At 37.8% G+C, this 18,127-nt stretch overlaps 1 protein-coding gene across 7 annotated transcripts in view; it reads left to right on the forward strand.

Moving 5' to 3' along the window:
• NLGN1 (neuroligin 1) overlaps positions 1–18,127 on the forward strand; it is a 315,570-nt gene that overhangs the window by 140,044 nt on the left and 157,399 nt on the right. The window lies entirely within an intron of this gene.

An 18,127-nucleotide genomic window follows, 5' to 3' on the forward strand; every position in this document is an offset into this window, starting at 1 on the left:
CAAGATGAACGGTCAGTTTTTCCTCCCGTTAGTTCAGATGACGATCACCAGCTTTAAGACGGTATGTGCCAGCATCTTACTTTCAACAGCAGATGCTTTAAGTTACAGAAGGAAATACTCCATTTCTTCACAAAGAAAGCATTTAGAAAACAAATGGAAAAGAAGTAAGATTCTCACTTTATGTTTGACTTGGACTCTGGCTTACATAGGCTCCAAGGAATGTGCTGTAGTGAAAAGAGTAAATTAGAGAAGATAAAATCATTTGAAGAAATGTCATCTGGTGCTTCAATGGAAAAGAAAAAATAACGCCACAAATTCTCTCTCTTTCCCCCCTAGATACATTTTTTATGATGTGAAACTGGGAGCTGGGCTGTCCTCAAAGGCCATGGAAAGCAAAAGAAAATATTTTCTATTGAAAAGGACAGTCATTTTCTTAAATTCTCCTTCAACCGGCCTGATTTCTACCTGCTTTTAGGTGAACCACCTTTGAGTACCAGCTAGTAAAAGTAGCATCTCAGGAAGATTTTATTTGATATTAAATATTTGCCTCTTCTTTAACAACCTGCAAACGGTAAATAATTTTTTATTTTACCTGCAAATGGTAAATAATTTGGCAAAATAATACCTAATTCAACATTATACAGCTCAGAAAAATCATTCCAAAAGTGGAAAGTATGAAAATATATAAGCTTCCTTTGGCAAAACCAAAAAGCAACCCCTCCTCCTCCAAGGGCTACACTTGCTGTCCCAGAAGATCTGGCTCTAGTAATTATGGGCGTATTGCAGACTGCGAGAATGGGAACAGAAGACATGATTTGGTCTGTGCTCTGATCTCATTTTTCACATTCTTATATATATATATTTTACCAACAGGCTTTTTAGCTTTTAATACACATAAGGATGACTTTCAACTATATAACACTTAATGCAACATATCGATGCATCTGATGAAGCTTACTGTAAAAGTTATTTTTTTAAATAGCAATATATTCACTTTGTCAAAATCTATAGCAACTAGACTCGTTAATAGCCAAGGGGAAACAATAAGAAGTGGATGTAAACTGATGTATTGGCCTCTTCTAACAAAATGAGCTGAGCTTTGTCAGCACGTGTAAACAAACCAAAGGCACGTTTCGATAAGTAATACTATATTTTCATAATTTTGTCTAATTTAATTATGCTAGCATTATGAAGTCATGTAACCATTGTAACTGAATCAGTGTCAGAAATCGGCTATTACTACAGTTAGGACTTAAGACAGAAGAAACTGAAATATCCAAAATGAGGAGAACAGTTTAAATTCTGCCATGCAGAATTTATTGTGGACTATTAACTGGGGACCTATCTTAGAAATAAATCTCTTTCCTCAGAATATCTGTCATTTTGCTGATTGTTTTACACTTGTACTATTGTCATCATTTGTGGAATGCTATTACTATAGAAATATATATGTTAATATATATACACACACGGAGAAATTTGTCAATCCCAAATCGTTAATTTTATGCAATTAAATCATCACATTGACATACTTACCTGAAATTGTGCAGGAATTTAATTGTTTTGGTTTAGTGAAAATCCATTTTATTGGAAAATCTGCTTTAAAATACTAAATTCTAGTACTCATGATTCATCCACTTAAAGCAGTTGTTTTGAAAATTACTCTAAAAATGCAATTTTAAGGTTCCTATCTAGATTTTATACTGAGTCTAGGTTAAGTTTGCTTTTTTCTAACTGCCACTCTTGCAAATCAGCTGTTGTATGATGTGGAAGTCATGACAGTTTCTTCGTGGTTTGTTTTATCAACTTCAATAGTAATTCTCAGTCACAACCTAGGAATAGTTAATAGTTCTGTTGATGATGTATACAACAAACAGAATTTAGTGTTCTCACTTAGAATCTGTACAAAAAAAGGATTTTAGTCCACTGCAATTGAGGTTTGCTTTTACACAGAGAATTTTCAGAATCAAAGAGCACTTTGGGTCTAATTACCTTTCCTTGGCCTTATTGCTGTCACATTAGCACGTGTCATCATAACCCCTGAGAGGCAGGGCAGTCTGCCACGTCTACAAAAGTTTTAGGCAGCTTGTCCCTGATTACACAAAAATTTGGCAGAGGATGCAACCAAAGTTGCATCTCCTGACCTCTGTGCTAGACCTGTTGTCTTTCAATAGACGTCTCTTTCCACTGACACCACCAGAAAGTCCTCAGGTGACTTTGAGATGCATTGTATTAAGACTGTTAAAGCTAGTTGCTCGTGAAGCTCATTTATCTAAATCAAGGGGTTACTTTAAGCATGACAAAGCGATAGGAGGTATGGCTTGTAGTCTTTGCTTGTTTTATTTTATTCTCATCCCTCCTATTATCTTGTCTTGTAACCTTGGTTAAGTTCATTAACCTCTTTATGACTCTGTGTCACTTCCCATGTGTTGTCCTTTTAGATGTAGTCATTAAGAGCAGGCATGTATACACAGTACGTAGCACAACGGGGCCCTTAATGTTACTGCAGTAGAAATTGCAAATAATTGAAGTAACCTATCAACAGTCAATAAGCCAACACAGAGCTACCCAATGATCCATGCCATTTAATTTTCAATCTAGTTAATGTTTTAATTATTTTACTCCCCCTTTTCTGCTTAGTGTTGTCACTGTGTAAGAAAATTCAACCTTATTTCTGCATCAAGCCACTGACTGCTCTAGCAAGGTTTGAACGTAGGGCGTGGGTGGGCTGGGACTTGATTTGAACAAGCTGACGTTGTCAGGGTAAAGAACATTCCCTAGAGAAAGGCTTCACATTTACGACAATTGAACTATAAGCATTTATTCTTGTTGGGTATTTGGCACTATACCTTTCAAAGAAGTTAAAAATCACCAGGGCTCTATTGGGTCCCAAAATGCAACTATGGATCATGTGGGCATTTGAAACAGCAAATGCGATCTTTCCTGTTACAAATGTCACTGCTCCATTATGTCCTAAGTGGTTGTCTCCATCTCCTCTAACAATCCATCGGAACAAAAATTTGTTGAACTTCACATTTTTTATCAGATTTTTTGATGAAACAAAGGGTTTTTTCATGCTTTTCTGAATTAATACATGCATTCTAATTACGATTGAGAATTTGTGATTTCTTTTTTGTTTTAATTTTCCATTTTTTAACCTTCTATGCTACCATTTCTTGATATTAATATCCATAACACAAAGTTCTATTTTAAATTCATTACTTCTTCCATTCGTTATCTTATCTCTATATGTATGTCTTTAAAAGTGTAAATAAAAATTCATGAAAGAAAAGCAAAAAAGAATAAATAAAGAAATTAATTGCCGGATTTGTTTTTCTATATATCCTTCATGAGGTGGTTTATTGTTCTAATATTTACTGATAGGTTTCCTCTCCCTTTGCTTGGATATGTGCTATTTCCTTTAAATAGTTCTCCTTTTTATTAAACTAGTGAGGGAACTACCCATATGTTACAGAACTGGATAAGGATAATGTCCACCTTGTTCGCCTTGTTCAAACCAAGAGATTTGTCTTCCTTTGCCAGTATCCTAACATGATCTTTCTGGTTTTATTAATCTTATGTAAATCCTAAATTTATTTGCAGAGGAAGGGCCAGATATCTTCTTGGGGTCACTTAATAGACAGAGGTCGAGAGTAAGCTTTTAAATCCAGTCTTATCATCTGGTTTACGGCAGTTTTTATTTCTACAAAACTTTGTAAATCACTACTTGAAATTTCCAGTGTTTATATGCATATTTGCACCTTTCAGTGTAAATTAGTATCTCCCCGGTCAAAGCAATCTCTCGCAATGATGGATTACAGGAGCAATTTGAGAATATAGCCTCAAACGCTTTATGTGCTGTTTCTGTTGAATAGGAACAGGTTCCCTCCTGAATCTTCCCACCTAGAAACACTTATATAACTTGCACTTAATGAATTTAATTTACAATAATATAATCTCTAGATTAATTGATTGGTTGTGTTTGAAACTGATTATTTCTCTCAGTTTTCAGCCTGGAAGATTTGGGGGAAAACATCTAGCAACTTTTGAATGGTTAACAGTATTTCAATTTTCAAATCTCTGGTTCTCATATCGGAGACATTCATATTTTGAAGGGCAGGTTCACTTGTGCAGTCCATATACCCACAGTTAGACAGCGACTGAGGCCACAGAATAACTATGGAAGACTGGAGCAGTGTGGTCCAATTCTGTCTTATGTAAATTGCTCTTGTCACAAAAATATTCTCCTATGATGGCCTTCCCCTAAAGCAAGAGTTTTGAAACTTTTTTGAAGTTCTGGCCTCTATTCTTTTTCCAAAGGTAGGTCTGGATGCCAGTTTAAAAAACTGTAGTCAATTGACAATAGGGTTGGGTTGACAATATGATTGAACCTAAAAAAAATGCATCCTGTAGGTCTGAAAGAAAAAGCTGTGGACCGTTCCTAGGTGTGTTCACAGTAAGTTGAGAGCCGCTCTTCCGAGAGGGAACACTACTGCTAACCTTTACATCGCGTTACAAATAACTCAGGAATGTTGCTTTGATAGCTTCCTTCTTTATTCCAGCTCAGTTCCATTCCTAAGGACAAAAAGAACATCACATCCTATTTTTGTCCTTCTCTAAAATGTATCTAGAGCCCTTAAGTTTCCTGAGGCCAGCGGCAATGACCCTCGGTGCAGTACTCCCAAATGCTTGGGGTGAGCTGTTGTGGCTGCAGGGCATGTACCAAGACAGCTCCTTGTCCCCCTGCAAGCCCTGCAGCTTGCTTCTAGGACTTTAGTCTTTTACTGCAGCATGTGTTAAATTTTAGCAAACAAATAGAAGATCTTCAAGCTGCTTACTGTTTTAATATTTCATCATTTTTTTTCCCGTCATAAATATAGACATAGTCTAAGCATGGAGAAAATGGAAAAATCAGCAGGTATAATATTCTGCCCAAGTCAGTGGAACTGCTTTATGACACCTGGGCTTCCTTTCTAACCTTTATTACATTATGGTACTATACAGCATACCATTAAAGTAAATTCTGGTCTCTGGTTGCAGATCACCCTGCTTTTTCACAGCGATTTTTTGTATTTTCTTGATTAAATTTATTATAACAAAGAGCTTTTAGGAAATCATATGACTAATAAAGTACCTAGTAGTTTCATGAAAAATGATCTGCTTTCCTGTCAGCACGTTATGGTTTGTATAGAAAAACAAAAGCAAACCTGAAGGACTGACTGGGCTTTTAAGACCTTCCGCTTCATGACTATGGACTATACGCAAATGTTGCAATCTCGGTAGTGCTAGATGCACAACCTGGCTATTGGCACGTCAGCGTTTCCATACCTGATGTCAATGGAGTTCTATAATGGAGTGCAATTGGAGTGTTAACGATGCTCGGTAGTTCCCTTTTTAATTACAGTTTCAAGAAGGCAACCAGTTTGCAAGTAATTTAATGTATTTCATGCTGAGTTTTGAATCATTCCCCTTTATTAATAAAAACCTCATGTGATACTCTACCTCTATGTCAATACTTTAGAAACCAAACTTGTCTAAAAGTTGTCAAGAAAAATTCAACACAAATGCTTTTCTGTATCCCTCTCTAAATTAGCATTAGCGCAATTTCAGCTCTTTACTAGTTGTCTTGAATTTCCTCAGTATCCAAAATGTATTTAATATATTTTGAGAATATAATATACTTAACATATATGGCCCAGTGAGGTTCTCAGGCAATGGTTTTAGACCTCCTGTATGAAAGCTGTCCCACTAACTTTCTGCTTCTTTATGCTGGGAAGGATTTTTTCCATCACATTCCTATACGGCAATGCCTAGTTGGTTCAAAATCCAGAAACAATACTTGCTGGGTTCTTCTGCATTTTCATCATGATTACGGTAACTGTTCTAAATCTTTATATCAACTTTAGGATTCCCTTCATCCCTTACATACTTCAAAATTTTCTGCCATCTTAATCAAATCTTCTAGCCCTTGGTTTTATATTCTTTGGTTTCTATTGCTACCTTGAGACCCTACCTATGGGTTTATATTTATTACTGTTTATCCTTTTTTTTTTCCCATTTGCTGTAATAATATCTTTTAACATTGCCTAAATAGCTGCATCCAGTTTTGCTTTGAAACATGTTGTTTTGCTTTGTTGTCAGTTTTGAGAGAGTTGTGTTTCACGATTATTGGTTTCTAGTTTTGAGCATCTAGGAAAATGCTCTTAAGCAGTTCCCAATTATAATTCATGATTTTCCATTTAAATTGAGCATCTACTAAGCTATTCTCAATTTTTTTTTTTTCCTGCTTAGCTCTTTCTCCCAAGCGATTTGGTTCAGAATTATTTTCAGCTTTATGGAATTAGCCATTTTAAAGAAAAAGGAATACATAAGAAACTCTGAATTTTGTTCTGTTTGCTTATAACAAAGTATATTAGGTTATAGTCACTGGCAACAAAGTTATCATGAATTCTTTTGCTCACCTTTATTTGTGAAGACCATGGTTATAGGCATCTGTGAAAATGATCTGGCTTAAAAATGTATTTTTTTTTTTCTCTGTTTGCAAGCTAGATTATTTCACATGCCCAGTTCAGATATTAAATCACAGGAACAGATGAATTGCCCTAACTCAGGAGCAGTAATCTTTTCCAGAAAGGTCTGAATGTAGCTGAGGTTGAGAAAGAGAAAGCAAATGCAGGAAGGAGGCAGTAACCTTTTGTATCAGATGTGCTGGCCTCGGAACAGTAACCTGCAACCACCGCCTAATAGAGAATCCCCTCAGGTTAGACAGACATTTTTGAGGTAGGAGACCTTCTCCTATAATTTCCAAAGTTCCATTTTATTTCCAGCAGCAGGGGATTTTCAGAATTTGACCTCTCAGCTTTAACTCTCCCATGATTATATGATTGCTTCTGTACATATCACAGTTAGGTGTTGGCGTATCCCTTCATCACGTCCCCTGCGGCGTTTGATGCCATGTAGCAGAAGTCAACAGGGACCTCATCTTCTGTTCAGCTATGGTTTGTATCCATGAGCATTCCAGATCTTTTGTTTCCATCATTTAGGGTCCATTAGTCAAATAGAACCCATGGAAAAAGACAACGTGATCACGCAGTGTTATGTGTGCTTCTGACTGTCTCCTTCCTCTCTGGACTCTTTCCAAATAGATTTGGCATGTAAGTGGCCGTCTCGAAAACAATTGGATTTCTATAATTTAGGCTCACATTAGCTAGGAAAACAGTTTCCCAAGTAGAAAAAGGAGACTAGGAGTGCCTAGTCTGTGGGAAAGGCTTATTAGATGACAAAGAGTCCTCATGGGAGAGCTTTTATAAATGGTGAGCTGTGAAAACGTTTCAGCTATAGCTGATGTCAACTTAGATGACATCAATCATTCACAAGAGGAAGATCACTAAGAGACCAGGCTTCATTAGTTATTATACTCACAGAATTACTTATTGACATAGAGTATTATTATCCCTCCCCATTGCCCCTCAGTCCCCTCTAAAGAGTTATTTTAACATTATTTTTCCAATGATAGTCTTCCCACTAAATTTCAGTGGTTACCTTTGTGTTCATAAAAAGGCAATTCCAGTGGTGCTTCTCTATTTCTCAGGCACCTCACAGGGATGTCTTCTTTCCACATTCTACAACGTCCTGAATATATTCTGTTCTCAAGATTTCAGTTAGACCTAAATTTATGCTCCTTTTACTCTTTTTTTTTTTCCATTTTCCCATTTGTTTTTTTTAAGAGAAGTTTCTGGCTCCAGTGAGTCCACTAGCTTTCCACTGAGTACCTGTCCTTGCAGGTCCCACTAACTGCTGTGTCGCTGCTATCTGCGAGTCCAGATGTTTTTAGGATGTGCTGGTACTGTGCACGTGTTCTATACACTTCCACCTCTTCCATAGCGAGGACGTGAAAGGACCCCGCTCCTTCTCAGGACCCATAGTAATAAGTAAAATCTTTTTACTTTGCTGGGTTTTTTTTACTTTTACTGGTAAGGGTCTTATTTAAGTTGAAATTAGGAGGTGTTGGGAGGTTTAAGGGTCCTTTTTGGAAAGCATCATGTAAATCCCTTTTGAGTTAAATTCAGTGAAGAGTTATGCTGGGGGCTAGCACAGAAACCAGGACAAGTATAACTGTGTTAGTACAGCTCTGTCTGGGTTAAGTAGCTTTACTGAACAGCAGGGCATAGGAGGCTGATCAGAGGACTGTGCTAATTCAATTAAATCCTTTTCCATTTTGGAAATGTCACATTTAGAGCTAGTATATTTCTGTGTAGTGCTGTATTTTGTCATGCAAACATACCCTGATAAATCATTCAATTCTAATGTCAGTGACCCATTCACAGATGAAACCACATTTTTTCCCAGCGAAAACATCCAGACAGCACTGTACAGAATAAAATACAAAGTGATGAACCCAGACCCAATGGCTCTACTTTTAGCTGATGCCTATTATGTATGTATATGTGTGAAGGTAAGTATAATGCAATGACAAGCTTTTAGAGACTTCTAATCTACATTTTTCTTACCCCAGAAATATATGAATGGGAGCTTGACTTCATTTTCTGAGTCCAAAAAGCACATATCTTTATCCTATGCTTTTAAGCATACTTTCATTTTTGCTCATTTGCAGTTCAATTTTTTTGAGCGTTGAATGCATACATCTCAGAGCAGAATGGTGGCTTTTAGTTTTACCTGGACTATTTTCTCCTCCATATTCCAGAACAACTGCTCGCGTACCAGGAGGGCACAGATATCTACACAGATCTAGATCATCTATGGTTATGAGAGCTATTCAAAATGTTTCTCAATTTTTTCTTCTCCTATATTGCCTCCTGTACAATCCTTTTTTGTATACTTGGGAAAGTGCTGAAGCCCTTGGGTTTTACCCTCAATATTAGCGATCTTCCAATGAACAGGGTGTTCATTTCGAGGGAGAAATGGTTTTTACTACAGCTCTGTTCAAATCCCAAGTGCAGGTGTATGATCATGGCAAGGATTTGTGTTGGTTCTCTGCATGTGTGTGTTTAATGTTATAGCAGCTGAAAATCAAAATCAGATGCTTTCAATTTTCACTTTCTGAAGCCCACATAAGCAAAGGGATTTAATTTTCTTGATTGCTTAATTAAGTAGGATGTTCACTATGGAAAGCTGAATATTCCAAATTCTTAATAGCTTAGCAAGTTTTTAGAAAACTTCTGATTTGATGTGAATAGAGTCAAACAGAGGAAACTAACTTTCTTTAACAAAATTCAGTGTGGAGGGCCTTTAAGAACTAACTAAATGAATTGATACTGGTTTCACTGGAGCAGTTGATGATAGCAGTTGTGTGTGTTGCACCCCTGCCACTCTTACTCTTGCAATGCCAGAGCTTGTAGCATTTTTTTATGATAGAGATAATATAATGAAAACAAGTCTTCTAAACCCCCCAAAACTGTCTGCTTACTTTACAGCATGCCACTACCAAGCTTGCGCAAACTACAGAAAGGTTGTCTGCTTTTGTTTCACCAACTTAAGCAGCACGGGTGTAACTTTGAAAATGATTCTGGGGGTGGTTTGGTAAGGACGCAGTAGCTATTACTAAGCAGCGCTGCTGCGGAATTGATTCTTGAAGGTACACTTGGAAGATTAAATTAAAAAAAAATATACTGGAACAATTCTGCAGACATAGAGAGACAGATCTAATGATGAATGCACAAGATAATACTTTACGAGTGTTAAAGAGAGGAAAGTGTTGAATGATTACTTTGTGAAGCAAGATCTGTTCAATGCATTCCTTGGGGATTGTGTAGGGATGCACTTCCCTTAGGAAGACACTAGAGTTTGACTTACAAATGACTGAAGCCACTCTTCTTAAATGTATTTAAATACACATGCATACATACATATAAATATATAAACCAGCAAACAATCTGTTGCAGTCAGAGAAGTAAGGCATCACACATTTCCTTTTAAATCTTTTTTACCTCCATTCAATCCATAAGCTTGTTTAAAGTATCTTGTTTTCTCTTGTGATATCTGTATTTCCTGGATATCTGGAACTGCTTTTGTTATTAGCAGTCTAGATTCCCTTTTTTCTTTCCCTTTTCCTCTTACTTTTATTCTTTCATTCTTTCTTCCTACTATTTAATCAGCCCTACTTTTTTTTCCCATTGTCTCTCCCCTCATACTTTGCTTTTTGAGCTCTTGGCTACAAATACAAGATTGAAAGGGCAAATCTATTAAAAGAAATGGCAGCAGCTTTATGGCTCTCTCAGGAAAGAAGAAAGAGTTGTTTCCCCTCCTCCCGCTCCAGCCATTTCACCTGGGAAGCTGACAGTTCATTTGCACAAATACACTTTCTACTTCCCCTGACTGCAGGAGCTAATGGTGTCAGGAGAATTCTAGGATGTACCCCACTCAACGTGAGAACTGCAGAAGCCCTTAATTCCTTCACAAGATTGTCCATTAAATAGACAAACAAACAAATAAATGCCTTTGGTTAACAAGACTGCCTTTCTTGCTTGCTGTTCCTGTATTTTGGCTTTATGTAATGGGCAGGAGCCTAGAGTAAATTTCCAGCAGAGGAAAGCCTTGTCTTTAGTGTTTCCAAGATGCCTCCAGCAAAGCTATTCCATTTAGGAAGGTACCTACCTTGCAGAAATAATTTTCTTTTGCTGTGTTTTTCCTGTATTTACTGGTGCTCAGAGCTAAAGCCTTGGGGCATCCTTTAGGTTTTCAGTTTTTTGCTTTTTGAATACCTCCCACAACTTCATTTTCTTCTGTTGTTTCCTGTTGGGCCTTTGATGGCTTGTGCATTGACATTGCAACTGAGAAGTTTCAGAGACTCCTAAGTGATGCCCGCTTTTTCCTGCACGGTGGTTTACAAAATTGCCAATTAAAAATAACCTCAGATCAAAACTGTTTGATTTCAGAGTTCAGTTTCAAAAAAATAGCATGATTATAAAGGTGGAGCAGAAAAAAGAATAATTATCGGGGCTTTCTCCACTGCAAACGATGACCTTGTAATATGTCACCCTAATCTGATCATGCTATGAATTACTGGTCTTATATTGTAAACACAATAATCTTACCAGCAGTGAAGTTTCCGTTCCAGCCTGGCTTTATATTTTGCTGGGGTCTCTAAAAAGCCTCAGCACTCTCATTCTTGCATACCTGTTCTGCTATACTTTCTCATTGTGTGCCTACAAATCTATACGATTGTGACACTATGAATATACTTTGAATTGCTTTTACCAGAGCTGAATCCCAAGAATTTTCCTTGAGCAGAGGCAATATTTGCCCGAGGTGCTGCTCCTAGCCATTTTACAGAAATATGAATACGCTGCAAAAATCGGAGCTGGTCTTAATTTTGAAAACAACTTGCTATACAGGTTCAGTATAGTAGAGCACTTAAATGCAGCCCCAAACTGAATGTTTCATGAGCCCCTGGCTTCCTTACTCATACTGAAAGTGTATTTTGCAGTAAGGTTCTGCACCTTGTTACATGCCAGGTATCTCAAAAGCAGTCTTACTGCTCGCTGGTTTATAGCAATCACTTTTTTAAATCGGTAAATCTTCATGCAGAAAGAGGAAAAAATAGGCAGCATTCCACTAATTGTTGTACATGCTGGGGATGTACAAATAGTGTAACAATGTTGAAGGTAAAATTATTACTAGATGCTCTGCTGTGAGTTCTAGCAAGCTCTTGCCTAAAATCTATTGACTAGAAGGCCACAATAATGCTTTATGAATGTAAAAATTTGTTGCCAGAATCAGAGACAGAGATGGAGGGATTCATGGAAGAGATTTACTGAAAATGCAGTCCAACCTACAACTACTATTCTTAAAGAGGCAGACATAACCCAATACTGATGTCCAGACTACTACACCTAACAAAACTAGTTTATTTTTGAAGCAGTTTATTAATTAAGTCAGAAATAACTCAGGGGGAGAAACTGAAGATGCTTTCTACAGGAAATTAAAGTAGCAATATAAACAAGTTATGAATACTCTATTTATTGCCAATTAATGAAATTTAATTTGTAAGATAGAATGAGCTTCCAATCCACGATCCTTATACCCTGGTATGTTGTCTGGGAACAGAATTCATCTTAATTAGTGGTTAAAAGTATTTAAAATTTTCCAGTGTCAAAACCCCCATAAATTTAGGACCCTCTTCAGAAAACAGGGATTGTGTTGTTTTACAAGACTATACTGAATATTTTTAGTAGCATTAATGATAAAAAAAATACATAAATCATATATACCTAGCTTTTTAACATTGTCCTAATATCTGTAGCAGTTGTAAAACAACTCCCATCGTTGTTGCATCGTGCAATTAGAACGTGTTATATTTAAATCTTCCTTTCCACCAACTTTTGCAAGCCCCTTCCAGTTTTCCTATCACTTTCTGCTACAGGAAAGTTCCTGGGCCTAATACAACAATCTAAATTAATCCTCTAGGAAAAAGTGATATTAATTAACCGGTTGCATCTCCCCATCACAGGATGAACTCTGACTAAAAGGAGACGCTTTTTTTTAAATCCCATGCATTTTGTCAGCCACTAGGGGACATCGAAGAGTAATTCAACCTGTGCTTTCACGTCCCTGGAGCTGGGACTTGCCTTCATTTCTATTTTAGCCTTCATTGGCTCAAAGATCCAACATCCCAAAAATCGCTTCCGAGCTCGAGCCTTCCATATGGCGTAGCATGGCATTGCCAGCCGCGCCAGCAGGAGAGCTCTAATGGCTCCTGACGCACAACATCCCAATTAAGTGTCACAATGAAAGCAGCAATTTTAGCTTGTTTAATAACAGACTTCACGGAAGCAAGTCTTTGCTTCAAAGGATCTTTTAATAAATGTGAAGTAAAGCATGAGAGGAGAAAAAGCTAAACAGAAGTACAGTTACTTTTTTACAGATGATTAAATTGGAGAATTGTTAGCTTAAAGGTGAAGATTTTAGGAATTGAAGAGTCTCTCCAGAGAGACCCTGTGGAGTTGCACACACAACATACACACACATGCATGTACCAGCACTGGTCGTGTGCACACTTGTCTAATATACATGCCTTATTTGTTTTTAAAAACCATACTTGAAACAAAAAGAAAATTGTAATTTTTATTTAGAGCTCATTGCCCTGGCTTGCATCACAGAACTCTTCAGATGAGGTGGGGTTTTATTACATGGCAGAGGGCAGTGGCAAATAAGCTGTGAAAGTAAAAACTTTCATTGAAAAATCAAGCACAATTTTATTCTGAAATTAAAATTCTTGCTATCTTCTCACATCTAAGACCTACTTATTCTTCTGTATAGACAAGTCATCCGTGCACAGTAGTTCCCCTCTTACAATCTGCATTTGCAATTAACTGCACAATTGACATCATGTGGTAGCAGGAATAATTTTTTTTTATGAAAGTACTTTTTGGTAGTGATTTTTTATATGCACACACATGTTCCTAAGAGATAGCTCTACTTTTCTTTCCATGAGAGCATTCCTTAATTACTTTACACAGCTGAATAACAGATGCATAGCAACAATAGATCAAGAAAAAGCATTAAAGATCTTCTCTATAAAATAGTCACTTTCTAATGGGTGGCACTGGAGAGATTAGAGAATATGGCAGTAATAAGAGTGCATAATTGACATCGGCAAGTAGATCTGTGGCTGGGTGCAATATGGCAAGATGTGTCACCCTATCTTAGCAGCCATCGTCCCTTTCTGACCTCACACTCTGTATACATAATACATGCAACAACATACATTTCTACTTCAACGGACACTCTGGGGGGAGATTTGTTGGCTTTCTCCCTCATTACAGAGAGCTGAGGAACTCCAGGGCAAACCAGCAACACAAATAGGAAAGGCAGAAAGAAATTTGTGGTAACGGGATGGTGATTACTGAAAGAACGTCTTAGTGTGGGAAAACCTGTTTTTATTTTCTGAGTATAACGCTCATTTCAGTAGCTCAGTTGCTGGTGACATGATAAAAATGGTACTTTTTTTTTTCACCACGGTTCATCTAAACAGCTAAAGACATAACTGAATTCAATATTAACTAAGCTCCATAACATCCCTGTGGAAGTTACTGATATAATGTGCATATTCTTACAGTGAAGCAGCACGGGTCAAAGCTAAATATTTAAAAATACACGTGTACAAACTATAGTTATGAGGACATCAGAAAGATTTAAATGAACTCTATATAATTCTTCATCATAGAATCAAGTTGCAGTGTTAGAGACCAAAAAGCATGCTGGGTCCTGGAAAAGGGGTGATTGGGCACTACAGCTGTAGCAGGTACATAGTTAGGAGGGAGAAGAAAAAGGGGAGGGCCAGGGTCATTTAAGAAGAGTACTTTTAGCCCTGTCCTTAGAAGGGCTCTTGCTGTGGTTAAAAGCTGCCTGAAAATTATCTGATGCATCTGTCAAGAAAAGGTAAATCTGGAGTGGGAGTTTTGTGCGGGATGAGGCTCCTTTGGTGTTTCTTTGTAAGCCTGGTTTACATGGCGTTAAACAGTTAAAAGGGTTTTTTTAATTAAGCTTAAGTTGGGACCTATAGTAGTTGAGTCTTTAGCTGAAAAGTAGTAGCATTGTTTGTCCTTATGCTATGATATAGAATGGCAGATCTTTTCTGCTTGAGTGTTTTACAGTTTGGATTGTACTGAAATATCTTATAGGGAGTAAGTGGTGGGTAAACTTGGGAAGGTCACGTGATTTACGGGATGACTATAACTTCTGAAAAGGGAAAAAAACCCACTGAACTGCATGCAGGCAACAGAGTTTACCAATATGAAATGCTGATATAAATGCTTATGCTTAAGTCAGTTTACAGTCCCTAGCTGTTCTGAAGTGGCCTAAACCAGCTGTGGTCAGCCCAAGGGGGAATCCTCACCCTCGCCATTCCCGATGAGCTAAATCACAGGTGCTCTGATGTCAGGCTGTGGCCTGGGAAGGGTTGTAGTGATTCGTGGTTCTGCCCTTGCTGGTTATGTACTAGTAGAATTTCTTTTTCTTGATTAGTGATAGACTTTCTTAATTTCTGCCAAGACCATTATAATTGGAGGTTTGCTGTTGTCCTGCCTGGCATAAAATGTAAAAATTTAACAGAGCCTTTATAATGTTTCATCTCTTTGTTTGGATTCTATGTGCTCTGTGGCACTAGATAATGTTTTTTACATCTGTATTTCAGCAGTGTTAAAAAAATCAGGCTGATATGGTACTTGAGAGAAACAAACACTGTTGAGTTGTTTTGCCCTTTCCTATCCTGAAAATAGCAGCATTGACTTGAAGAAAGGGAGAGTGTTGCTTTTTAAAAGAACTGTTGCTATTTTAAAGAAGTGTTCAAAGGCTGACCTTTCATGAATGTCTAAAATGACTTTTCAATTGTAAAGCATGTGTGTGATGGAGTTATAATGGAAATATTGACGTAACACTGATAATAAAAATGACATCAAAGCGCTAATAATAATAGACATGCAGAAACGCTGTCCTGGTGCCTCACTGCTTAAAATTACTTCTTCAGCATACCGGGCTCCTGGCATAGAACTATGCCTGGTAAGTGTTACGATAGTACCGCTAGCTAAGTCATTTCCACTAAACAGAAGAAGCTATGGATGTGCCTTTTTTTCCCTCAACAGTGCTCCTCTAACTTACAGTATTTGGGGAGGGAGAGAAAATATCTCTCAACATATGATTTATTGTTGGAAGTATTCTGTAGGAAAAACGGTACTTGTGGGGAAAACTTACTATCTTTAAGTGTATATAATGTCCAGGGCTGCCTGTAGGAACTTGCTGTATCGGTTTGCAATGGCAGCATGTAGATATGAAACGCTTGCACTGACTTTGGAGTAAGAAAGGCCGAAGGAAGAAAAATAACATGTAGACAGGCTTTTCCTGGGACAATCACGCTAGCTGTCAATTAGATAAATTGTTTTTGTGGTATGTTTTTACTGTGTGTTTTTAACTTTAGCACCTGTTTTCCACTTACATATCTTTGGGCTATCCAGAAATTTTCCTCCGTTGCCTTGAGGTTTTTACTCCATATATCTCTATTGCTCTCACTGGTGTTTACATGATTTATGTTTCCTTTGCTTAGGAAAGGAATCGGACAACATTGCTTAATAGAGTAAATGTGTTATCACACTGTAATACACTAGTAAATGTAAAAGGTATATCTCGGCACTAGTATGGATGGAGAAGGCAGGATATGCAATAAATATTTTACAGCAGGGAAGTTGTGTTTACTGACCTGTATAAGCTTCAGGGATTTCATTCTACAAGTGTGGTAATAGATTTGTTTTGTGATGCACGCACCACTCAAACTTGTAATCAATATAAGCAGAGTGGTGTGGCACTCTTGCATGTATTGGATTGAGTCATTCCAGGCAATCAGATTTACGTTCATAAAAGTTCTTGTTCTGTGGTATAATGTCTGAAGCTAATATAAAATACAAAGGTCTGCACAGTCCTCTGAAATTGAGTGATCCCTCACATTTCAGCCAGCTACACGTGATGTTTTCAGCAAGAGCTCTTATTCCAAGTATATGAATTGGAAGCTTGAGAGCCTCAAGGCACTGAGCAGTACAAGAGCCGCTAGTGGATTTGCATATCCATCTCCATTACCAGGGAGCCAAGGGCTAGAATCTGTCACGCAGGGGAAGGTGTGGAGTCATATTCCCACTAAATAGATTACTGGCTCTTCGAGCAATCTTCGAGAACTGGTCACATAATTCTTATTTATGCCATTAAATGTCCACAGTAGTCCACAGCCGTAGTCTCGCTCCTTGGAATATCCAGTTCCAAACAGAAATGTGAGCCAAGGGGTTTACACACTTGCAGTAAAGCACGGTAGGATTTGAGCTGTAATCTCTGGGTGAACTAACTCACTGTTTCAGCAGAGCAGGCAGAGCTATTTTTGCCCGTCTGAGGGTGAGAAGCCCCACATCATCATGTTGGAAAGGCTAGGGAACTGAGCTTGCTGCTGCTTGCTTTTGCAAAGGGATTCCTGCAACCTCAAAGAAGTCTTTGCCCTGTTTGCCTCAACCCTTGCTTGGCACAAGCAAAGCTTATTTTTCAGGGCTACGCATTGCTTTGTTGCTCATTTTTCATCCGTGTTAGACAGCTACCAATTTACCTAGAGATCATCATGATGTCTGGCAGAGGTGCTCCAAAAGTGTCTACAACCACACTAATCTCACGCACAAATTATACTACCATGTCATACTGAGATGGGATTTCTTTCTGGGGCAACTAGATCCTGTAGTTACCAGCTCTGGCAAGGATAAAATTGAGTGGATGAGACTTGTCCTTTTTTTTTTGTTTGGTTGTTTTTTTTATTTTTCCTTTCCTCTTTTGTTGTAATGTACTGGATCGCGTTTGTGGAATAGGCACATCTGAGGAGGGTGAGATTGATGACTATAAAGCACTAAGATGTTGGCTAGAAGATTTATAGGACAGTTTGTCAGTTATATGAAGTTAAACAACATAACCCACTGAGTGGAACTGAAAGCAACACAGTTCCTGGCACAAAAGGAAATGGTGTGAAAAAACTCTTGCGTCTTGCTCTCCCAGGATTCAAAATGGTCTTTACATCTGTTGTCTGCAGAAGTTCTGTTATGTCGCTGGCCTTTGCAGCCAAGAAGATGCTCTGCGTCTGCTCCGAAAGGCTAGATCCCTCCTGAAAACATTAACCCAGCTCTGACAGATGCACCTCAGCCAGACGAATACCAGCTTTCAGCTTCTATGCAACTTACAAATAATGTATAGATGTATGTCCCATAGATGTTCACTCTATGGATATTCATTCAATAGCTTAGTAGGACGTACATCTCTTGTCCCAACAGTGTACATACATTAACAATGGACAGCAGTGCCCAGTGTGCTGGAGATTCCAGCAGTGTTTTTTAGTTTGAGCTTTCTTTTGTTCTTGTTCTGACTAGCCTGCTTCACTCATATTAGCTAAGATGTATTTTATGACACCTGCTCTGAGACGAATGACTCTTGTCCACTAAACTTAATTTGAAGTCTTCATCAGTGCTGTCTTTTCAAGTGCATACACAGCCAATATATAACATGGATAATATTTTGGTTTTGCTTTTCTGCAAAGTTATGTACTAGGCAGTCCATTAAATGAAAGCAAAGTGGTATCAGACAACTTTGTGAT

Source organism: Mycteria americana, chromosome 7 (assembly GCF_035582795.1).
Source record: "Mycteria americana isolate JAX WOST 10 ecotype Jacksonville Zoo and Gardens chromosome 7, USCA_MyAme_1.0, whole genome shotgun sequence".
Taxonomy (NCBI): domain Eukaryota; kingdom Metazoa; phylum Chordata; class Aves; order Ciconiiformes; family Ciconiidae; genus Mycteria; species Mycteria americana.